General features: G+C 42.8%; 1 pseudogene; it reads right to left on the bottom strand.

Moving 5' to 3' along the window:
• Positions 1-23,267: 23,267 nt before the first annotated feature.
• Positions 23,268-23,386, bottom strand: LOC122540056 (5S ribosomal RNA; annotated as a pseudogene).
• Between the last annotated feature and the right edge of the window lie 1,722 nt (positions 23,387-25,108).

Genomic DNA, 25,108 nt, shown 5'->3' with positions numbered 1-25,108 from the left:
TTGGTCATGATGGGGAATTTTGACTTCCCCAACATTGACTGGAAATGCTATAGGTCTAGTACATTGGATGGATCAGTTTTTGTCCAATGTGTACAAGAGGATTTCCTTGTTGAGGGTATGTCAAAGGGCCAACAAGAGGGGAGGCCACAGTGGATCTGGTGCTTGGTAATGATTTAGTTGTAGGTGAGCACTTTGGAGAGAATGACCATAATTCAGTTACATTTAGTTTAGCGATGGAAAGGGATAGGTACATGCCACAGGTCAAGAGTTATTGATGGTGCAAGAGCAATTATAATGCGACTAGGCAAGAATTAGGATGTATAGAATGGGGTAGCAAAATGCAGGGGTTGCAGACAATGGAAATGTGGAGCTGGTTTAAGGAACAGATATTGCGTGTCCTTGATAGGTATGTCCCTATCAGGCAGGGAGGAAGTGATGAGGTAAGGGAACCGTGGTTTACTACAGAAATTGCATCTCTTGTTAAGCGGAAGAAGGAGGCTTATGTGTTGATGAGACAAGAGAGGTGATGGAGAGTTACAGATCAGCTAGGAAGGATTTAAAGAGAGAGTTAAGAAGAGCAAAGAGAGGTCACGAGCAGTCTTTAGCAAATAGAATAAACGAGAGCCCTAATGCTTTCTATAGGTATGTGAGGAATAAAAGGATGATTAGGGTAGAAATAGGCCAGTCAAAGACAGAAGTGGGAAGTTGACTGTGGACCCTGTGGAGATCGGAGAGGTGCAAAACGAACATTTCTCATCAGTTATCACTCAGGAAAAGGAGAATACTGTAGAGGAGAAGAATGAGATACGAGATATTAGACTAGAAAGGATCGTGGTTAGTTACAAAGAGGTGTTATCAATTCTAGAAGGAGTGAAAGTAGATACGTCCCCTGGGCTGGATGGGATTTATCCAAGTATTGTCTGGGAAGCTAGGGAGGAGATAGCAGAGCCTTTGGCTTTGATATTTGAGTCAACATTGTCTACAGTTTTAGTACCAGAGGACTGGATTTCAAATTGGATTGCAAATGTTGTGCCCTTGTTCAAGAAGGGCAGTAGAGATGAGCTTAAAAATGTGTTGCTGGAAAAGCGCAGCAGGTCAGGCAGCATCCAAGGAGAAGGAGAATCGACGTTTTGGCATAGTGAGCCTTACTTCTATTGTAGGAAAGGTTTTGGAAAGGATTATAAGAGATAGGATTTGTAATTATCTAGCAAGCAACAATTTGATTTCAGATAGTAAACATGATTTCGTCAAGGGCAGGTCATGTCTCACAAACCTCATTGAGTTTTTTCAGAAGGTGACCAAACATGTAGGTGAGGGTAGGGCAGTTGTCATGGTATACATGGACTTCAGTAAAGCCTTTGATAAGGTTCCACATGGTAGGCTGTTGGAGAAAATGCAGAGGTATGGGATTGAGGATGATTTAGCAGTTTGGATTACAAACTGGCTTTCTAAAAGAAGGTAGCCAGTGGTGGTTGATGGAGAATTTTCAGTCTGGAGTTCGGTTACTAGTTGTTGTGGTTCTGTTTGCCGAGCTGGGAATTTGTGTTGCAGACGTTTCGTCCCCTGTCTAGGTGACATCATCAGTGCTTGGGAACCTCCTGTGAAGCGCTTCTGTGATCTTTGTAGTGGTTTGAATCTGCCGCTTCCGGTTGTCAGTTCCAGCTGTCCGTTGCAGTGGTCAGTATATTGTTCCAGGTCGATGTGCTTATTGATTGAATCTGTGAATGAGTGCCATGCCTCTAGGAATTCCCCGGCTGTTCTCTGTTTGGCTTGTCCTATAATAGTAGTGTTGTCCCAGTCGAATTCATGTTGCTTGTCATCTGCGTGTGTGGCTATTAAGGATAGCTGGTCGTGTCGTTTCGTGGCTAGTTGGTGTTCATGGATGCGGACCGTTAGCTGTCTTGCTGTTTGTCCTATATAGTGTTTTGTGCAGTCCTTGCATGGGATTTTGTACACTACATTGGTTTTGCAAGGACTGCACAAAACCTACATAGGACAAACAGGAAGACAGCTAACGATCGCATCCATGAACACCAACTAGCCACGAAACGACACGACCAGCTATCCTTAGTAGCCACACACGCAGATGACAAGCAACATGAATTTGACTGGAACAACACTATTATTATAGGACAAGCCAAACAGAGAACAGCCAGGGAATTCCTAGAGGCATGGCACTCATCCACAGATTCAATCAATAAGCACATCGACCTGGAACAATATACCGACCACTGCAACGGACAGCTGAAACTGACAACCGGAAGCGGCAGATTCAAACCACTACAAATGCCGGAGGAAAGATCACAGAAGCGGTTCACAGGAGGCTCCCAAGCACTGAGGATGTCACCTAGACAGGGGACGAAACGTCTGCAACACAAATTCTCAGCTCGGCGAACAGAACCACAACAACGAGCACCCGAGCTACAAATCTCTTCACAAACTTCGGTTACTCGTGTTACGCCACAAGGGTCTGTTCTGGGATCACTGCTGTTTGTCATTTTTATAAATGACTTAGGTGGATGGATTAATAAATTTGCAGATGACACTTAATTCGGTGGAGTAGTGGAAAGTTTGGAAGAATGTTACAGATTGCAGGGGCTCTTGGATAAACTGCAGAATTAGGCTGAGAGGTGGCAAATGGAGTTCAATGCAGCTAAATGTGAGATGATTCACTTTGGGAAGAATAACAGGAAGGCAGTGTACTGGGTCAATGGAAAGATTCTTAGTAGTGTAGATGTGCAGAGGGATCTTGGAATCCATGTTCATGGATCCCTGAAAGTTGCCGCACAAGTTGATAGTGCTATTAAGAAGGCAAACGGTGTGTTAGGTTTTATTGGTAGAGGAATTGAGTTCCGGAGCCGCAATATCATGCTGCAACTATACAAAACGCTGGTGCGGCCACACTTGGAATATTGTATACAGTTCTGGTCACCATATTTCAGGAAGGATGAGGAAGCATTGGAAATGGTGTGGAGGAGATTTACCAGGAAGTTGCCTGGTCTGGAGGGAAGGTCTTATGAGGAAAGGCTGAGAGACTTAGGTCTGTTCTCATTGGAAAGAAGAAGGCTAAGAGGGGATTTGATAGAGACATACAAGATGACCAGAGGAATAGATAGGGTAGACAGTGAAAGTCTTTTTCCTAGGATGATGACATCAGCTTGTATGAGGGTTGAGGGGTGATAGATTTAAGACTGATGTCAGAGGCAGGTTCTTTACTCAGAGAGTGGTAAGGGCGTGGAATGCCCTACCTGCCAATGTAGTTAACTCAGCCACATTAGGGAGATTTAAACAATCCTTGGATAAGCACATGGATGATGATGGGATAGGGGAACGAGCTGAGAATAGTTCACAGGTCGGTGCAACATTGAGGACTAAAGGGCCTGTTCTGCGCTGTATTGTTCATTGCTCTATGTTTCACTTCAGCCCCACGCTACTATACCTTGGCCAGTCAATGTAGGGCCAGGTCAAAGAACCTCCCTTTGGTCTGCTTCTGGCCCATTAATACATCCATGTAGTAGGCTGTGGAGGAGGACATTAGGACCATCTGCCTGCCTGCTTGCCTCTTATGTCCACTCTCAGGTGGTTCTGGCAAAGGAACACATGATGGCTTCTACAACTGGTTGATACAGCAGGACTAAGAATGCATCACCTCTATCCCCCTTCCCAAAATGGTATTTTCATTATTTGTCAAGATTCCTATCTTACGTTTGTCTTTGTTGCAGTGCCCCTTTAAGCGCGGCACGATGGCTCTGTGTTTAGGCATTGCTACTTCACGACTGTGGGACGCAGGTTCAATCCCAGCCTTGGGCAACTGTCTGTCTGGAGTTTGCACATTCTCTCCTTGTCTGTGTGGGTTTCCACCCACAGTCCAAAGATGTGCAGGTTAGGTGGATTGCCTCATAGTATGCTAATTAGGTGAATTGGCCATGCTAAATTGCCCCATGGTGTCTATGGATGTGTAGGCTAATTGGGTTAAATTGATAAATTGGGTTAAATCACAATCACCTGATGAAGGAGCGTCGCTGCAAAAGCTAGTGTGCTTCCAATTAAACCTGTTGGACTATAACCTGGTGTTGTGTGATTTTTAACTTTGTACACCCCAGTCCAACACCAGTATCTCCAAATAATGGGTTAAATTGGTAAGGGATAGGGTGTGGATGTTGGAACACTCTTTGGAGGATTGTTACAGACTTGATGGGCTGAATGGCTTCTATCTGAACTCCAGGAATTCTATGGAACTTCCTTAATATGATTTTTCAAAAGAGTATAAAGCAAAACTATCAAAGGAGTCGAATCAGGAGACTAATACCAATAAAGTTTCACTCTGTAAATAAATACATTCCAAGTAAAGAGGTCTGTGATGAGGATCTTTTACTTTCCTTTCTTTTCAAACAGTCAGGTCTGATAAACAAAACTAAACATTCTGTTTTGATCTGCAGGATTGGCAGGAATTCAAGTCCCATCAGCAGATAATCAGTACTTCCCGGTCACGGAGCAAACATCTGTCAGTGTCTGGCTGACACCCCGCCTCTTGCAGATGTGGTGGATATATTTCAGCTTCAGGCCATCAAAATGCTCTTTCAACCTTTTACAAGGCCTCATTTCCAAGGAGCAATAACATTTCAGAAAATGAATTAGAAATAAAGTTCTGTTTGTTTTCCTTTCACAACTTCATACAAGATGAATATAAATATTGATGTTTCTTGAAATCTATTTTGCTTTACAAGATTGCTTTGAAGTCTGTAATGAATTATTGACAAAAGAAAGCTTCTCCAAAATCAAGAAAGATTTGTTTCAGAAGATATTAATGAACCTTTTCAATTACCAGAAACATGCTTCATGCTGGTCAGAAATATGAGTCAAGTATTTTAATGATGAACTTGTTTAATACACTTGAGGGCAGGTAGGATTTGAAATCATGTCTTCTGGCTGAGAGGTAGGGACACTACTCCTGCACCACAAAGCCCTTGCAGCAGTTAAGTGTTCAGTCACCAGCCCTGAGCAGTTCCAGGTTGTCCAGCCCAAGTCAATTGCTGTCTTGCGTCTGTCAGTCCCATCTTACACATGGTGCTCCATTTAGTCCAAAGATCGCACAACCCTGTGAGCCTATTCTCTGGCTGTGGATCCCTTAGGCCTACCCCTGTGTTGCCTCAACTCAGGCTGCAGTAATTTGGACCAATCCCCATATTGTTTTCATTATCACCGATTTGCTGTTCACATCCTCGCTCTTACAGTCAGTGTATGTATGTGAGTTTGCTTTTCTCATATACAGTGTGTATGGGTGTGCATGAGTGTCTTTTTGACTTTGTTTGTCTCTGTGTTGTCTATGCTTGTAGCTGTGTTGTAGTATCTCTGCATCTCTTTGGCTGTCTCTGAGCTGTTTACTTTTAACCCACTGGGCTGGTCCAAGTTTGTTTATGTACTTGTGCTTTATGGAAAGGTCCACAGTTGCAGAGCTTGGATCAGCGCTATACTCATTGTACATTCACTTAAAGACATCTGACGTGGTGTTTACCTCTGGACTGGAAGCTTTGGGATCACGTCCTACTCCAGCCATAATGGACATGAAAGATCTGTGATCACATGACCAACCAATTGATCATCAGTCTGTGAACATTTCCAATACAGCCACAGCAGGCAGTAAGAGTATGAGCCAAAATGGTGTGGAACCCCACCCCACAGCCTCCCACATTAATGATCTGACACCAAATGTGAGCAAAGGTTATCTTCTTTCTTAGGGACCCCAACAGACTCACTTTCCTCACCTTCCCACTGGCTATATTTAAACTGAATGCGTAGATCATCAAAACAACAGGTAGTCAATGCTAACACATGAGGTTAAGGCTTCCCAGAGTGCTGAATACCGAAGCTCACCAACTGATCAGGTTCACTTTGATGGGTTTGCTCAGGTGTGTTGTGGAAGGTACTGAAGGACAAACCTTCAGGTTGAACAGGTATGTGGCAAAGCTTTGGTGATGCAGGCCAACCATCTGGGAACATAGAATCATAGAATCGCAATAGTGTGGAAGCAGGCCATTCAGCTCATTGAGTCCACACCAACCCTCTGAAGAGCATCTTGCTAAACTCACCCCATTCCTGTAACCCTGCAATTCCCATGGCAAGCCTGCACGTCCCTTGACACTATCAGCAATTTAGCATGGCGAATCCATTTAACCTGCACATCTTTGGACTGTGGGAAGAAATTGCAGCACCCGGAGGAAATCCACACAGACATGGCGAGAATGTGCAAACTCTATACAGAGAGTTGCCCAAGGGTGGAATCGAACCCAGGTCCCTGGCACTATGAGGCAGCAGTGTTAATCATTGAACTACCATGCCGTCCAAGCATAGCAAGGCATCACTGTCACCCACAGGAAGACAATCTAGGGGGCAAGTTAAAGAAATCCCAGCCTCTGATCACAGGTCCACTGGTGTGGCACTCCAGATTTATAGTGTTGAAAAAATTACCCCTCTTCCAGATAATAATTAATAGAAATGTTCACAGATAGTAGTCATGGCCTGCCTGAATCCTGAAAAGGAAAGTTATAGATTTCTTTCCTGATGTGTTGATGGAGATGAGTCACTTAGAGCAGCATTTCTTTCTTGAGGGAAACCATCAATTTTGAGCATTAGATTAGATTACTTACAGTGTGGAAACAGGCCTTTCGGCCCAACAAGTCCATACCGACCCGCCGAACCGCAACCCACCCATTCCCCTTCATTTACCCTACATTAACAATATCCACATTTAATTCCTGTTGAGTCTGGTATCCTCCTGGTTGAATTGGATGGCAGGAAATGTTGACCAGAGTAACAGAGTGGTAGTCTCCAAACATTTTTATCATTCTCTCAAAGCCACATCTTCAGTCCTGAAAGTAGTTTTCTTTTATTTTTCCCAACCCCACCCAGCTCCCTGGACTTTTTCTGCCCCACCCATCTCAAAGTATTTTTTTCTCTCATCTCAAAGCTGTAAAGTTGCTGAGCTGATTCTGCATTTTCTCATTCCCTGGAAATGTTGGTTCCAACCATGGCTTCTTCTCCAAAGCTTTGCGGTGCCCACATGCTGTTTATGTCAGCTCCCTAATGCAGCTCCCTTTCTAAACCACAGTTTTTGACTGAAAGTTCACATAGATTGTGTCATGGTAGGGCTTTTGACAATTTGATACATCAGAGGAAATCATCGGCATCATGGTTAAACCAGAGAGACAGCAGCTGCCAGACTTTCTCAGACTTTAAGTGGAAATCTTTCAGGCAGCATCAAGGCCTAGAAAAATAGGTTAGAGATCCTCACAAGGAAAAGGCCCAAATTGACAGGAGAAGAGACAGACACTATGTCTGGGCCTAATCTTGTGAGGCAATAGTAGGCTTGGCTGCCTTCTAGACAGTCATAGAGGTCTACAATACAGTAAAATACCCTTCAACCCATCAAGTCTGCACCAGTAAAGGCAATCACCTAACTATTCTAATCCAATTTTCCAACACTTGTGTTATGACACAGCGGTGAACGCCTCTGTTAATTAAACTAAACACCCAGAAAACCTCAACTCACCTCGTAATCTTTTAAAATATGAGTGACAGAGAACTCCTAAATTCCACTATTTAAAGATAAAACATCAATTTATTTTTTAACTCTAAAAGTGAACATTAAACAACAATTATTCACAATTCTAAGCTCCCTTCCTCTTAACTGCTTCCAACTCAATAACAATATGCTGTTCCAATAAGACACTTATTAATATTACATCAACTTAATTTCAAAACCACACAGCCACTGTCATCTTCGACGTCTGTCTTTTTCTGACTGAAGATCTCCCTGGGTCGTTTTCTTTCTTTTTAATGCAAATATGTTTCATATGAAAAGATACCTTTTGGAGAGAAGGTTTCCTAATTTCTTGGGTCTCTCTCGATGGCAGTTGTTCTCTCTCTAATTTTCAAAATACCTGCATTTTTATATCCCTAACATCGGATCATCTCATTTGTTCAATTGTGACAAAACAGTAAATTCAAACTTGATTAGGTTTTAGAATCCTGGGGCATAATTTAAACTGATATGTTAATTTGAAATGTTGTCAAAACAGCAATCAAAACTCAGGTATCCATTTCACAGCCAAGTGTTGCATATTTTCCAGTACACTCTGGGACTGCCATCAAGTCACATAACAAGTAATGCTTGTAATCTCTCAGTTCCGAACAGCATTCACACTCTCTTAAAAGTACAGTACACGTCTTCAAATTCATAACACTTTGCACATAGTATTGTATGCCCTGGCATTGCAAGTGCACATTTAAATATTTCTATAATGTGATTCAATTAGACTTCACCCCATGTAGCATATGTGCAGGCTTTGGAGACATTACAAGAAGGGTTTACCAGGCTGTTACCTGTTTTAGGGGGCAAATAACTATGAGGAAAGATGGGACAAATTGATTTGTTTTCACTTGAATGTTGAAGAATGATAGAAGTTTACAAAGTTATGAGAGGTAAGGATAGAATGGATGGTCTTTTACCAAGGGCAGAAATGCCACTTAACAGGGACATAGGTTTCAGGTAAAGGGGGTAATTTTAAAGGAAATATGAGAGACAGGTTATTTAAACAGAAGGCAGCAAGTTCCTAGAATGAGATGCCGGAGGGTATGGTACATTCAGATATTAGTGCAGTTTAAGAGGAATCTTGACATATAGTCAGGGCTTATGCCCAAAATATTGATTCTCCTGTTCCTCGGATGCTGCCTGACCTGCTGTGCTTTTCCAGCACCACAATCTTGACTCTGATCTCCAGCATCTGCAGTCTTTACACATTCTCCTAGATAAATGAATAGGCAGGGAATAGAGGGATACGGACCGCAAAGAGGCTAAAAGATTTTTAGTTTAACATAGAACATCGAACTCAGAACATAGAATTTTACAGCGCAGTACAGGACCTTTGGCCCTCAATATTGCACTGCCCTGTGAAACCAATCTGAAGCCCATCTAACCTACACCATTCCATTCTCATCCATAAATTCTAATAAAGTCTAAAATATGCCTATCCGATGACCATTTAAATGCCTGTAAAGTTGGCAAGTCTACAACTGTTACAGGCAGTGTGTTCCACGTCCCTACACAGAATTAATATTTTGGACATAATCCCTGACTACCTGTCAAGATTCCTCTTAAACACTGCACTTATATCTGAATATACCACGCCTCTGAGTAAAGAAACTACTTCTGACATCTGTCCTCCATCTATCACCCTTCAATTTAAAGCTATGTCCCCTCATGCTATCTATCATCATCCCAGGAAAAAGGCTGTCACTGTCCACCTGATCTAATCTTCTGATTATCTTATATATCTCAATTAAGTCAGCTCTCAACCTTATTATCTCTAATGGAACAGTCTCAAGTTCCACAACCTTTCCTCCAAACCAGACAACATCCTAGTAAATCACTTCTGCACCCTTTCCAAAACTTCCATATCCTTTGGGTAATGCGGTGACCAGAACTGCATGCAATACTCCAAGCGCAGCCGCACTAGAGTTTTGTACAGCTGCAGCATGACCTCATGGTTCTGAAACTCAATCTCTCTACTAATGAAAGCTAACACACTGTATGCCTTCGTAACAGCCCTATCAACCTGCGTGGCAACTTTGAGGGATCTATGTACGTGGACATGGTCATGGTCAGGCAGCATCCGAGGAACAGGAGAATCAATATTTTGGGCATAAGCCCTGACTATCTGTCAAGATTCTTCTTAAACTGCACTAATACCTGAATGTACCACACCCTCCGGCATCTCATTCTAGGAACTTGCTGCCTTCTGTTTAAATAACCTGTCTCTCATGTTTCCTTTACCTGAAACCTATGTCTCCTGTTAAGTGGCATTTCTGCCCTTGGTAATCTCTCTGCTCATCTACACTACCAAACATCTTATCATTTGCCCAGTAGTCTGCATTACTGTTACTCCTTCAAAAATGAAACACTTCACACATTCCTGCATTAAACTCTATTTGCCACCTCTCAGCTCAGCTCTTCAGCTTATCTATGTTCCTCTGTAACCTACAACATCGTTCAGCACAATCCACAACTGTATCGACCTTAGTGTCGTCTGCAAATTTACTAACTCATCCTTCTACGCCCTCATCCAGTTTGTTTATAAAAATAACAGCAGTGGACCCAAAACAGATCCTTACGGTACACCACTAGTAACTGAACTCCAGAATTAACATTTCCCATCAACCACCACCCTCTGTCTTCTTTCAGCTAGCCAATTTCTGATCTAAACCGCTAAATCACCCTCAATCCCATGCCTCTGTATTTTATGCCGTAGCCTACCATGGGGAACCTTATCAAACAGTTTACTGAAATCCATATACACCACATTAACCACTTTACCCTCATCCACCTATTTGGTCACCTTCTCAAAGAACCCAATAAGGTTTGTGAGGCATGACCTACCCTTCACAAAACTGTGTTGACTATCCTTAATCAACTCATTCCTGTTGAGATGGTTATAAATCCTATCTCTTATAACCATTTCTAACACTGTACCCTCAACTGAAGTAAGGCTCACTGGTCCATAATTACCAGGGTTGTCTCTACTCCCCTTCTTGAACAAGGGAACAACATTTGCTATCCTCCAGTCTTCTGGTACTATTCCCGTAGACATTGACAATATAAACATCAAAACTAAAGGCTCGGCAATCCCCTCCCTTGTTTCCCAGAGAATCCTAGGATAAATCCCATCCGGCCCACTTATCTATTTTCATACATACCAAAATTGCTAAAAAACACCTCCTCCTTGTGAACTTCAATCCCACTCAGTCTAGTAGTCTGTTTCTCAGAATTCTCCTCGACAACATTGTCTTTTTCCAGTGTAAATACTGACAAAAGGCATCATATTGACAAAGTCTTTGTGGGCTGAAGGGCCTATCTTGTGCTGTATTGTTCTTTGTCTTTCAAGCACTTAACCACACAATATTGGCCTGTGATCAAGGACCCATGAGTGAGAAGTATCACCCACTCACAGCTGCCAGCCAATCAAAGGTCAGTTGCTTTTCCTTAATCGGTAACAATGCCTGAGAGGCTGCTGCTGCTGCTTCTAACCTGGTCAGATGCTCAGATCAAAGAGGAGCATGGCTACAGATGGACAAGCGATGGATTTGGAGACGGTGGTGGTGGTGGTGAGGGGTGGGGGTGGGGTAAGAGAGGGTGAATGGGAGACAACCAGGGTAAGTGGGAGACAATCAGGTTTCCCTGTACACATCTTGATGCCAGCCCCTCAATTAAACACTGAATATTTTTTAAATGACCACTATCTTCCAACTCTGGGTGGTTTCAAGACAATATGGCATGGTCCTGCATGACAGCCTCCCATTCCCAACACCAGTTGAAGAGGGGTGAGGCCCTTATATATACTTTAATTGACCATTTAACAGCCTAAGGCGACAATGAGGTAAGAAGGCTGTCCATATGCCTTCCTGCGCTTGACTGAACCAGGGTAGATGTGGTAAGGTGTCCAGGGTCTGCACTCACCAGCCACCTGCCTGATTCAACACTCCAGGCATCAAACCCACTGTAGGGGATGGCACAAGATTATACCATCCTAAAACTTGCCTCAGGTTATGCGTGAGAATGTTTAATGACCCCCACAAGGTAAGTCAGATAACATACATGTTCAGTGGGATCAGCTCAACCTATTACCTCTGACATCTTTTGGTTTTTAATTGGGTGGAAAAAAAACAAAACCAGGGAGCTTCAGCAAACTATGTTTGAAATGACTCCATAGAAGCAGATACCCCATCACTAAGTCACCCTTTAGATACAAGTGGAGAGTCCTTGACACTGATCCAACTCCTTCACAGCCAGTTCTAAGAGTGAACAGAACCTCTGACATTCCTGCTTTTATCTGTCAGCCAGAGCTCCCTGATCAGACCAGATTAACAGCCCCATTTGGTGAGATGGGGGGCAGGTGAGGGTTGATGGTTGCTGGGCTGTTAATCTGGGGACCCTGGTTCACATCCTGCCATGTAGATGGTTAGACTTGAATTCAGTTTTTAAAAAAATCTGCAATGATGACCATAAATCCATTGTTGATTGTCAGGAAAACCACATCTGTTTCACTAATGTCATTTAAGGAAGGAAGCTGCCATTTTCACCTGGACTGACCGACACATGACTCTAGACCCACAGCAATATGGTTGACTCTTAATTGACCTCTAGGAGAAAGTGAGGACTGCAGATGCTGGAGTACCAGAATTGAAAAATGTGGTGCTGGAAAAACACAGCAGGCCAGGCAGCATCCGAGGAGCAGGAGAATTGACGTTTCGGGCATAAGCCCTTATGTCCAAAACGTCAATTCTCCTGCTCCTCGGATGCTGCCTGGCCTGCTGTGTTTTTCCAGCACCACATTTTTCAACTCTTAATTGACCTCTGTGCAGTTAGTGATAAGTCATAAATGCTGGTTTAGCCAGTGATGTCCTCATCCTGTGAGTGAATAAAAAACACCATTTAAAAATCAATAGAACTGCAGATGCTGAAAATCAGAAACAAAAATAGAAGTTGCTGGAAAAACTCAGAAGGTCTCTCAGCATCTGTGGAGAGAAATCAAAATTAACATTTCAGGTTGAGTGACTCTTGAAGTGTCACTCGACCTGAAATGTTAATTTTGATTTCTCTACACAGATGCTGCTAAACCTGTTGAGCTTCTCCAAAAAAAATTGCTGCTTATCCTCACTTCAGCTGAACTGGCACTGCAGAAACCAAAGCTCCCACTGGGAATGAGCAAGAGATTTCTGCCTAGGAGCAATATATTCTCACCACAAGGAGTAGGTCAAACCCAACCTGGCCAATTGGCATCCCATCATTTTCTTCAATGATTTTTTTTTAGATTAGATTACTTACAGTATGGAAACAGGCCCTTCGGCCCAACAAGTCCACACCGGCCCGCCGAAGCGCAACCCACCCATACCCCTACATTTACCCCTTCTTACCTAACACTACAGGCAATTTAGCATGGCCCAGTCACCTGACCTGCACATCTTTTGGACTGTGGGAGGAAACCGGAGCATCCAGAGGAAACCCACACAGACACGGGGAGAATGTGCAAACTCCACACAGTCAATCGCCTGAGTCGGGAATTGAACCCGGGTCTCTGGCGCTGTGAGGCAGCAGTGCTAACCACTGTGCCACCGTGCCGCCCATTTGTTCATGGGTTGTGCACTTTGCTGGATAGATTAGCATTTTTTGCCCGTTGCTTGTTGCCTTAAGAAGGTTGTGGCGAGCTGTCTTCTTCAAACTTCAGTGCTTTTGAGAGATGAAGTCTACTTTCTATTAACAGGAAAACGATAGAATATTTCACTGACAATGCCATCAAGTAGCATTTACACAGCAATAGCCTACTCAGTTTGAATTATGCTAAGCCCAGTCAATTTTGGATCTAATTACAGCCTTGATCCAAGCATTGGAAAAAATTCCAAAGATTTAAGGTAAGAATCATTGTCTTTGATGTTAAGACAGTTTCTGACCAAGTTCGGTATTAAACAGTCCGAGGCAAACTGATGTTATTGAGAAACCTTACACTGGCTGGAGTCATATCTGAGGAAGATGATTGTCAGAATAGAGTACGTTGATGAACATCGGGATGAGCACCAGCCACAACCCCTCTGACACTAACACAGTCTCTGTTCGCATTCAGCAAGATCTGGCCAACATTCAGGCTGGGGCTAATAAGTAATGTTGCGCTGGTGCCACACAAGTTCCAGGCAGCGATCACTTCCAACAAGAGAGAATCAAGCCATAACCTCTTGACATTTAATGGTGTTACCATCACTAAATACCCTCTTTAAAAACATCCTGCGTGTTACCATTGAACAGAAATTAACTTGGCCAGCTATACAAACCCCATGGTTGATTTGTGCCGATGTTGCTTTTACCTTGGGTATACTACTTCCATGGACTATAATAATATAACTATAATGCCTGCATCATTCTGTCCCAGTGGATTCTGCCAGCCATTGTGATCTGCTTTAGGTATCTGTACTAAGCTCTTGAAGCTGCTCTACTTGGTTAGATTGTTCCTACACTGAGTCTGCCATACCCCTGTCATTACTTATCCAAGTGTAACATGTGTCTGAGTGCCAATGGGTCTTGTAAAGTGTTTATTTATATTTTAACACAGAAGACTGATTAAATCTCTCCAGTACAGTTCTTCCATTCCTCTGTCTTTATCCCCTCAATAGCATGTGACCACTAATATCAGTGTTACATCATCATGCACATCATTGTCATTGACACGTTCCTTTCAGATGAGATTGATGAGATTCCCTACAGTGTGGAAACAGGCCCTTCGGCCTAACAAGTCTACATCGACCCTCCGAAGAGTAGCCCACCCAGACCCAATTCCCTCTGACTAATGCACCTCTATGGATTTCAACATTGTACATCAACAGCTGCAAGAGCAGGTTAGAAGCTAGGAATACTGTGGTGAGTAATTCATCTCCTGACTCCCCAAAGCCTGTCTACTATCTACAGGGCAAGTATCAGAAGTGTGATGAAATACTCTCCACTTCCATGGATGGGTACAGTTCGAATAGCAAGAAGCTTAACACCATCCAGGACAAAGCAGTCTGCTTCATTCACATAACATCCATAAACATTTATTCCCTTAACTGACAAAGCACAGTACCAAAGGTGTGTTCCATCTACAGGATGCACTTCAGCACCTCATCCAGAGGTCCTTGGACAGCACTTTCCAAAACCATGACCACGACCATCCAGAAGGAAAAGTGCAGCAAATAGATGGGAACCCCCTGCAGGTTACCCTCCAAGTCACTCATCGTCCAGTCTTGGAAATCCATAGAATCCCTACAGTGTGGAAACAGGCCATTCTGCCCAACAAATCCACACCAACCCTCTGAAGAATATTCCACCCAGACCCATCCACAGTAACCCTACATTTTCCATTGTCAATCCACTAAACCTATACATCCCTGAACACTGTGGGCAATTTAGCGTGGCCAATCCAGCTAACTTGTACATCTTTGGATTGTGGAATGAAACTGGAGCACCCAGTGAAAACCCACACATTCATGGGCAGAATATGCAACTCCACATAGACAGCTGCCCAAGGGTAAAAGTGAACCCGGGTGCTTGGTACTGTAGGACAGCTGTGCTGACCACTGAGCCAACATGCTGCCGTTCCTTAAGTCACTGGGTCAAAATCCCGGAACAGTCTCCCGAACATCATTATCAGTCTACCTACATTAACTGGCTGCAGTGGTTCAAGAAGACAGTTTGATACCACTTTCAAAAGGGCAATTAGGGAAGGAGAATAAATGCTGGTGGAACCATGGGTGAAACAAAAGGTGTGTTGAATCATTTGTAACAAAATAAGAATTTACATTTACAAAGACCTTACAGTGTCCTCCATGCTTTAGTCAATTGAATTTTTGAAAGTGGGGCGGCACAGTGGCTCAGTGGTTAGCACTGCTGCCTCACAGCACCAGGGTACCAGGTTCGATTCCAACCTCAGGTGACTGTCTGTGTGGAGTTTGTACATTCTTCCTTTGTCTACGTGGGTTTCCTCCGGGTGCTCCTGTTTCCTCCCATCGTCTAAGGATGTGCAGATCAGGTGAATTGGCCATGCTAAATTGCCCCATTGTGTTTGGTCAATTAGTCAGAGGGAAATGGGTCTGGGTGGGTTACTCTTCAGAGGGTTGGTGTGGAGTGGTTGGGCCGAAGGGCACTGTGGGAAATCTAATCTAAACTTTGTTGTTAATGAGGCAGGAAATGTATCCATATGGAGATTTCATAACTAGCAAAAACCTCAATTCTCTACAGCCTACAGATAATACACCTTCAGATTTAATGGCTTTTTGTAAAAATATATTCAAACTCAATGCACCCAACTACCTACCATTCATAAATAGTTTGTTATTGATTAGATGAAATGATTTAGTCAATATGCTGTCGGTACACTTTCACAAATAATTGGATAAGTTGTTTCACAAAGGTTTATTTAAAAGCTTCAAGCATATGGTTAAAAAATAAGTGCAGCCATATGTTCCAAATGTTACTTAACGAATAGGGAACAGAGTAACCACTGAATGGAAAATGGTGCGCCCTGGCAGTCACTGCACAGTCCAATACTGGTTTCAATCTATCACTAAAGTGGATTTGCCAAAGGCAAGATTATGAAAAATGTATTGAGGGTATTAAACTACAAAATGAGGAAAACTGTTAGGAGAATTAGTTGAAAAGAAATCATTTGCAACTTAATAGAATGGCCAGACACTTGAATACAGTTACAAATATGCTGTAATAAATCTGGAGGCTGAAAGCAGAGGGAGGAAGGCACTCAAAGTGAAGATGTTGAAGGATATGGATGGCTCTGTATGGGGGTGACTGTGATGCAGTGGTAATGCCACTGGACTAGCAATCCCAAGGCCTAGGGGAACTCGGCAGCTAGTGGAATGTAAATACAATAAATAAAATCTGAAATGAAAAGCTAGTTTTAGAAATGGTGATACCCAATGCCCCAAAAAAGCCATTGATGGTTGTCAAAACCTGTCTGCATCACTATTGACCTGAAGGAAATCTGCCATCTTTACCTGGTCTGACCCACATGACTTCCTGAAGAAGGGTTAAACCTGAAATGTCGATTTCTCCACCTCCTGAAGCTGCTTGGCCTGCTGTGTCCTTCCAGCCTCCAGCCTCCTGCTTTTCTACATTGCATTCCAGCAATTTCAGTCTTCATGCAAATTTTAGTTCTTCTCTACATGTAAATTTTAGTTCCCTTCTGCATTGGCCTAGCTAGAAACTGAGTTCAATTAAAAGTTGGCAGTGAAATAACTCATGGATGCTGGTATCCCGTCACCAAGTCATTCTTTATTTACATTTGGAAAGTCCTTGACACTGATCCAGCTCCCTCAGAGCCAACACTCAGGGTGAACAGAACCTCTGACACCCCTGTATATATCAGTCAGCCAGGGCTCCCTGACTGGATCAGGTTATCAGCCCCAATCAAGAAACTCATATTCTATGAGCTCTTCCTGGCTGACCTCACCCTAAACACTACAGACTGCAAATGCTGGTCTAATTTCCAGTGACAAGCCCATCCCATTTGTGAATAAATTAAAAAGAATGCAGAGAATAAACTTAGACATGTAAGATCATAATAAAGACTTTGTTTTGGGAGGTTTATACCCTGGAAATTAGAATACAAAAATAAAGAAATGATGATGAATTTATGCTAAACAGCAACTAAGTTGCAGTTAGGATACTTTTCACAACTGTGTTTGTCAAGTTATAGAAAGTATAATAAAAACAAAGAGCAATATTCTTTGTTGGGAATCGTTTGTTCTGTTTGGGAACACTTCAGGTTCTTGAGACTGCTTCAAGTGGATTTGAGAAAGCTAAGAAGGAATACAATGAAACCTTTTTTAAAATTATGGAAGATTTCAACAGAGTCAATAAATTTTTTAAAATCTCTGGTGTGGGACTCTGTGACAAGGAGTCATTAATTTAAAATTGTTATTCAAGTGAATGAGGAGAGTGGTTAGAAAAAACTCTTTGCAGAGGATGATTGGTATTTTTATCATGGTTTCTACAGGGAATAGTTGATGCATCTATGATGATAGATAAATTTGTGAAGCAGAGGAAGATGTGGAAGCAGAGGAAGATGTGGTTATAGGAAGACTGCAGGATAGTAGGAATTTTAAGTTATACCAGCAAATAAATTGTAATGACACAGCATTGTCTTGTTACTTTTCACGTATAGCATATCAGTATTCACAGAGTAATCTGTTCCTCCACCAAAGTTTTTCAACACTCATTTTATGAAGAAGAAATGGCTTTCCTATATTTCCAACAATGTTACATTTAACTATACTAATTATCATTTGTCAATTGCATGTCCATGCTGTAAATGCATTAGTGTCCTCCTCTGTATTAAGTAGATTCTCCTCCCAGCATCTCCTCCCAAAATTTGGTTTTGTTCACAATTTTGGAATTATGCTTCCAATCCCTGAGTGAGCAGCAACTTAACACCAATGCATCTGCCTCATTAGTGACTGCTTTTATGAACCTATGATAAATGCTATCAGGACCCAGAGACTTATCAACCCATAGCCCCTTTAAGTTGTTCAATACCACTCCCCTATTGATTATTATTTTATTAAGTTCCACTCTCCATTCAACCTCAGTCTACTATTAATTCGCTGTTCTCATATTCTAGATGCCCAACATTTTACTTACTCTTTTCCTTTTTAGATACAGAAACTCTTCACAATCTGCTTTTACATTTCTAGTGAGCTTCCTCTCATACTGTAAGTATTTTTGCCCAATTAATATTTTAGTTTTTCTCTGCCACTCTTTATATTCTGACCAAACTTCTATTCATCTTTACTCACAGCACTCCAGGTGTAGTTTCACCAAGGCCCTGTAAATTGCAGCAAGCTATCCCTACTCCTGTACTCGAATCCTGTCACTATGAAGGCCAACACACCATTTGCCTTCATCACTGCCTGTTGTACCTAAGTGCTTACTTTCAGCATATGGGTTCAGGGTTATCTAAGTTTCATTGCACTGTCAGCTTTCCCAAACTGTCATCATCTAGATAATAATCTGCTTTGCTGTTTTTGCTACCAAAGTGAATGCTTCAAATTATCTTTCATCTGCCATGCATTTGCCCACTCACTCAACTTGTCCAAATCACACCGAAGTATCTCTGCATTCTCTAGCTACCTCTGTTTAAAGGAGTGCCAAACAGGATAGCCCTGATTGTGGGCAGACGCCCAACAATATGCTGGTACTGCAACACTAGGCACACCAAAAGGGAAATTGGAGAAATAGGAGAAAAGAGAAACGTGCTTTGTAGAAAGAGCAGTGGGTGTAGCATTGATTGACAGCTCTTCCAGAAAGCCAAAACTTTGGAACTAGAACAGCAAAAATAAAATCTACTAAGCATTTCCCATATCCCAACCGTGTGTTCGGGACTTTGTGATTAGTATTGGAATTAGAATTGGTAGACCCTGATGTGGAGCTCAGCTTAGTTTGCCGCTGAGTGTAAGTGCTGTGAAAATCCAGGAAACTCACAGCTGTTGCCACTGCAGTATGTTCAAATACAGCATCAGCAACATGGATTACTTGACAACTCAACTAAAGCATGAAGGAACCGTAAGGAGCATTAAGGAACAGGGAGGCCAGGGCCTTGTGGTATTAATCATGAGAATGTTTAACCAGAGGCCAAGGTAATATCTGGGATCTTGGATTCAAATCCTGCCATAGATGATGTTAGATTAAAAGCCAAAAGAACTGTAGATGTTGTAAATCAGAAATAAACACAAAAATTGCTAGAAAAGATCAGCAAGTCTGACAGCGTCTCTGGAGACAAATCAGAGTTAATGTTTCAGTTCTGGTTACCCTTCATTGGTTCTCAGAAATATTAACTCTAATTTCTCTGTACAGATGTTGCTAAACCTGCTGAGCTTTTCCAGAAATTTCTGTTTTTGTTGCTGTTGCTGTTATGGCAGAATCTGAATCCACCAAAAATGTGGAATTAAGAGTTTAATGCTGGCCATGAATCCATTGTTAATTGTTGTGAAATGCCATCTGGTTCACTAATGTCCTTTATGGATGAAAGCTGCCATCCAGAAACTGCCTGGACTGGTGACTCCAGACCCACAGCAATGTGGTTGACTCTTAACTGCCCTCTGGGTAATTAGGGATGGGCAATAAATGCTCGCCTAGTGGTGCCCTCATCCTATGAATGAATTTTAGAAACTCACAAGCTAAGGAGGGAGGGTGTGGCATTTGGGTGAGGAGATAAGTGTTGCGATGTTTACTGATGCACTAGCATCAAAATAAGTGCAATCCAAATTTTTTTCCAGAACCAATTATATGCGCTAAGTGCACAATTAAGAAATTCAGCTCACAGATGTATCTGCTGCCGTGGTTTCTGTCAACATTACTGGTTGCTCTATTTCTTTCAGAACAATGGCTGCATGAATCAATAGGTACAGCCAAAAAATGCAAGCTCAATTCTTTGCAAACTACAGTCAACAAATCCAAACAGCAATAAGACAGGTATCTATCTATGTATACCAATCATCTCACTGACGCATTAATCCAGAGCTAAGGCTAATGCTGTACAGACACAGGTTCAAATCTGGCAATAGCAGTTCCCTCCCATCTATCCACTCCACCCTCCACTCAGGCCTACTACCATCATTCCCCCCACCTTCATCTACCCATTGCATTCCCAGCTACTTTCTGCCCAGCCTGATCCCCCATCCATTTATTTCTCAGTCCCCTTGTTCCACCCCCTTGCACTCCCCCTCCCCCACCCTCACCCAACATTCCTAACGAAGAGCTTATGCTTGAGACGTCAACTCTCCTGCTCCTTGGATGCTGCCTGACCGACTGTGCTTTTCCAGAACTACATTGTTTGACTCTGGCATTTAATGCCATCCCTCATTGATCAGAGGGCATTAAGAATATGACACCTTGCTGTGGTCAAGTCATTGCATGTATTTAAGACAGAGATAGATAGGTTCTTGATTAATAATGGAGGAGGGATTTTACAAATCCCCTTACTAGAAACAAGTCATCATAATGGCAATGTTACAAGATGTTACCCAGGAACCCAGCCTAATGCTACACTGGTTCAAATCCCACCACAGTAACTAATGGAATTTATATTAAATTCAACAATCTGGCATTATGAAACATGTCTCAATAACGGTGGCTAAGACAGCTATCATCAAATTAGGGTAAAACACACATCCAGTTCACAAATGTCCTTGGGGGAAGGAAATCTGTTCTCCTTACATGGCCTTTACATGACTCCAGATCAACAATAATGCAGCTAACACAGAACAATCTTCCAAAATGGCCCACCAAGCCATTCAGATCAATGACAGTTAGGATCAAGCAACAAATGCCACTTTGCCAAAAATGTCACATCTCATTAAAGATTGCATTTTAAAGAAGTAGTTTATTTTATTAGCCGCAAGGAGTAAATGGAATGCTTGAATGAAGCAAACCTACAGAAAATGGGCCATAGGAATAAATTTTGAAAAATATTTTCATCAACATAAAATGTTTCACCACCCCCGGATGATCTAAAGTACCAAAACACCTGCCTCAGGTATTGGTTGAAGGATAAACATTGAGCAGGGCATCTGGGAGAATTCTTGAGTCCCTGTTTGAAATTGTCACACTGGATAGTTCATCTCTCACTGAGAGGGAACAAGACCATGTTTTAATGTTTTAGATAGAAGCAGCAATACTGCATGAAGAAATCAACCTAAACTTTCTGCTCTAGGCTCAGTAGTGGAACCAGACACAAGAATCTTCAGGGTTGTTGTCAAATGATCCAGTGAAACAACCAAGGATTTCTCTCTATTTGTCTTTTCATGAGGAGTGTTTTGTTGTCAAGAGGTTGACATGGTCCTCCTCATATCACTATCTCTAGCAGTCTTTCCATGATATTATCCATGATTTCCATTATACAAGCTTCTGGTGAGTCCACACTTGGAATACTGTGCATACTATGGATCATCTTATTGAAGGATTGTCAATATGTTGGAGGCAGTTCAGAGAGGTTTTACTGAACTAAAACTGAAATGAGGGGTTGTCTTATGAGGAAAGGTTGAACAGGCTAGGATTGCATCCACTTCAGTTTAAAGAGTTAGAGGCAAGTTGATTGAAAGAGGACATACCATCTTATTGGAGAATGTAGAACAAGGCTCACTGTTTAAAAATTAAAGGTTATCCAAATTTCTTTTAAACATTGTAACTGTACTTGCATCCACCATTTTCTCTGGCAGTTCATTCGACGCACGCATCACTCTTTGTGTAAAAAAGTTGCTCCTTGTGTCCATTTTAAATATTTCTCGTCTGGCCATAAAAATATGCCCCATAGTTTTGAAATTCCTCACCTTATCGACAAGACCCTTGTCATTCACATTATCTTTACCCCATATGATTTTAAAAACCTCTGTAATGTCACCCCCCAAACCTCCTACATTCTAGTGAGAAAAGTCCCAGCCATTCCTGTTTTTGTAACTCAAACCCTCCATTACTGGCAACATCCTGGTAAATTTTTTCTGACCCCCTTAGTTGAACATATAGTCTAATAATATCCTTTCTATAAAAGGGTGACTGGAACTACACACAGTACTCCAGAAGACCTTACCAACATCCTGTAAACCTCAACATATCATTCCAACTCCTCTTCTCAAAGTCCTTGTGATGATTTGGAATTTCTCTTGCTGGAAGCAGAGTCCTTGAACATTTTTAACTCAGAGAGAGAATCTTGTTCAGCAAGGAATGAAAGATTATCAGAAGCTGGCAGGAATGCAGAGTTGAGTTTTCAATTACATAAGCTATGATTTTATTGTATGTTTTTAATTCATTTGTGGGGCTTGGGATTGCTGGCTGGCCAGCATTGATAGCCCATCAATGAGAAGGTGGTGGTGACCTGCATTCTTGAATTGCTGCAGTCCACTTGCTGTGGGTTGACCCACAATGTCATTAGGGAGGGAATTCCAGGATTTTGACTCAACAATCGTGAGGAATGGTGGTATATTTCACGGTAGTGGTGGCTTGCAGGGGAACTTGCAGGTGGTGGTGTTCCCAAGTACCTGCTGCCCTTGTCCTTCTAGATGGAAGTGGTTGTGGGTTTGGAAAGTACCAACTTCTGCATTGCATCTTGTAAATAGTACACACTGCTGCAACTGAGCGCCGGTGGTGGAGGGATTGCATACTTGCAGATATGATGCCAAAAAAGCGGGTTGCTTTGTCCTGGATGATGTCAAGGAGTGTTGTTGGAGCTGCAACCATCCAGGCAAGTGGGGAGTATTCCATCACACTTCAGACCTGTGCTTTGTAAATAGTGGATAGACTTGGGGTGTCAGGAGATGAGTTCCTCGCAGCAGTGCCCCTAGTTTCTGACCTGCTCTTGTAGCCACTGTGTTTATGTTTGATTAGATTACATTACAGTGTGGAAACAGGCCCTTTGGCCCAACAAGTCCACACCGACCCGCCGAAGCGCAACCCACCCATTCCCCTACATTTACCCCTTTACCTAGCACTACGGGCAATTTAGCATGGCCAGTTCACCTGACCTGTACATCTTTGGGCTGTGGGAGGAAACTGGAGCACTCGGAGGAAACCCACGCAGACACGGGGAGAATGTGCAAACTCCACAGAGTCAGTCGCCTGAGGCAGGAATTGAACCCGGGTCTCCGGCGCTGTGAGGCAGCAGTGCCGCCGTGCCGCCCATGAATTCCTACTGCACCTGGTATTCCCAGGCGATCTCCCATCCAAGTACTAACCAGGCCTGAGTCTGCTTAGTTTCTGAGATCAGACAAGATCGGGCGTTTTCAGACTAGTATGGCCGTAGGCCGTGGTGAGTCCAGCTGAATTTCTGGTCAATTGTAGCCCTAAGGATGTTAACAATGGGGGATTCAGTGATGGTAATACCGTTGAATGTTAAGGGGTGGTGGTTAGAGTGTCTCTTATTGGTGATGGTCATTGTCTGGCATTTGTGTGACACGAACATTTCTTGTCACTTGTTGGCCCAAGCCTGGATATTGTTCAGATCTTGTTGCATTTGGGCACGGACTGCTTCAGTATCTGAGGAGTTGCAAATGGCGCTGAACACTGTGCAATCATCAGAGAACTTCCCCAATTCTGACCTATGACAGAGGGAAGGTCATTGATGATGCAGCTGAAGATTGTTGGGTTTATCCTGAGGGACTCTTGCATAGAAGTCCTGGAGCTGAGATGACTGACCCGCCACAATCACAACCATCTTCCTTTGTGCCAAGTATGACTCTAACCAGCGGAGTGTTTTGCTCCCTGAAACCCATTGATTACAGCTTAATGGCTCCTTAATGCCATATTCAGTCAAATGCGGCTTTGATGTCAAGGGCTGTCACTCTCACCTCACCTCTGTTTTGTCCATGGAGCTGAGTGACCCTGGCAAAACCCAAACTCGGCGTCACTGAGTGTGTTGTTGCTGTTCAGATGCTGCTTGATAGCATTGTTGCTGACCCCTTCCATCACTTTACTGTTGATGGAGAGTAGACTGATTAGGTGGTAATTGGCAGGGTTGGATTTGTCCTGCTTTTTGTTTAAAGGACATACCTGGGCAGTTCTTCACATTGTCGGGTAGATGCCAGTGTTGTAACTGTACTGAAAGAGCTTGGCCATGGGAGCACCAAGTTCTGGAGCACATGTCTTCAGTATGATTGCTGGAGTGTTATCAGGGCCCATTGCTTTTGCACTATCCAGTGCCTCTTGATATCACACGGAGTGAATCAAATTATCTGGAGGCTGGTATCTGTGATATTGGGGACCATGGAATGAGTCCGAGATGGATCATCCACTCAGACTGAAGGTTGTTGTGAATGCATCAGCCTTACCTTTTGCACTGATGTGCTGGGCTCCTCCATCACTGAGGATGAGGATATTTTTGCAGCTTCCTCCTCCAGTGAGTTGTTTAATTGCCCATCATCATTCACGACTGAAATATGGAGGGACTGCAGAGCTTAGATCTGATCTGCAGGTTGTGGGATCGCTTAGCTCTGTCTATCACTTGCTGCTTATACCGTTTAGCATGCAAGTAGTCCTGTTTGGTAGCTTCACCAGGTTGACACCTCATTTTTAGGTATGCCTGAACCTGTTGAAGTTAATAAGCACCACACTCATCCATTTGGCAGCACAGTGGTTCACTGCTGACTGGAAGCACTGGGGATCTGGGTTCGATTGCAGACTTGGATGATTGTTTGTGTGGAGGTTTGCCCATTCTCCCTGTGTCTGTGTGGATTTCCTCCTATAGTCCAAAGATGTGCAGTTTGTGTGGATTGACCAAGCTAAAAATTACCCTATGGTGTGCAGGTTATGTGGGTTTGGCATTGTAAAAATCCCATGTGGGATTATGAGGATGGGGCTTGGATTTGTTTGGGATGCTCTTCAGAGGGTCAGTGCAGACTGAATGGGCCAAATGGCCTCTTTCTGCACTGTAGAGATTCGATTTGAACTAATCAGCTCTACTGGTCAAGATCTCTTTGACTCTTCGTGATGGGTGACAGTTCAATAAAGTGTGGCACTAGAAGAATCACA

This window comes from Chiloscyllium plagiosum, unplaced genomic scaffold (genome assembly GCF_037043375.1).
Source record: "Chiloscyllium plagiosum isolate Xiang-an unplaced genomic scaffold, Cpla_swu_hap1 HiC_scaffold_32, whole genome shotgun sequence".
NCBI classification, from domain to species: domain Eukaryota; kingdom Metazoa; phylum Chordata; class Chondrichthyes; order Orectolobiformes; family Hemiscylliidae; genus Chiloscyllium; species Chiloscyllium plagiosum.
Note: the sequence above shows the minus strand (reverse complement) of the source record. Positions and strands in the feature narration are given on the sequence as shown.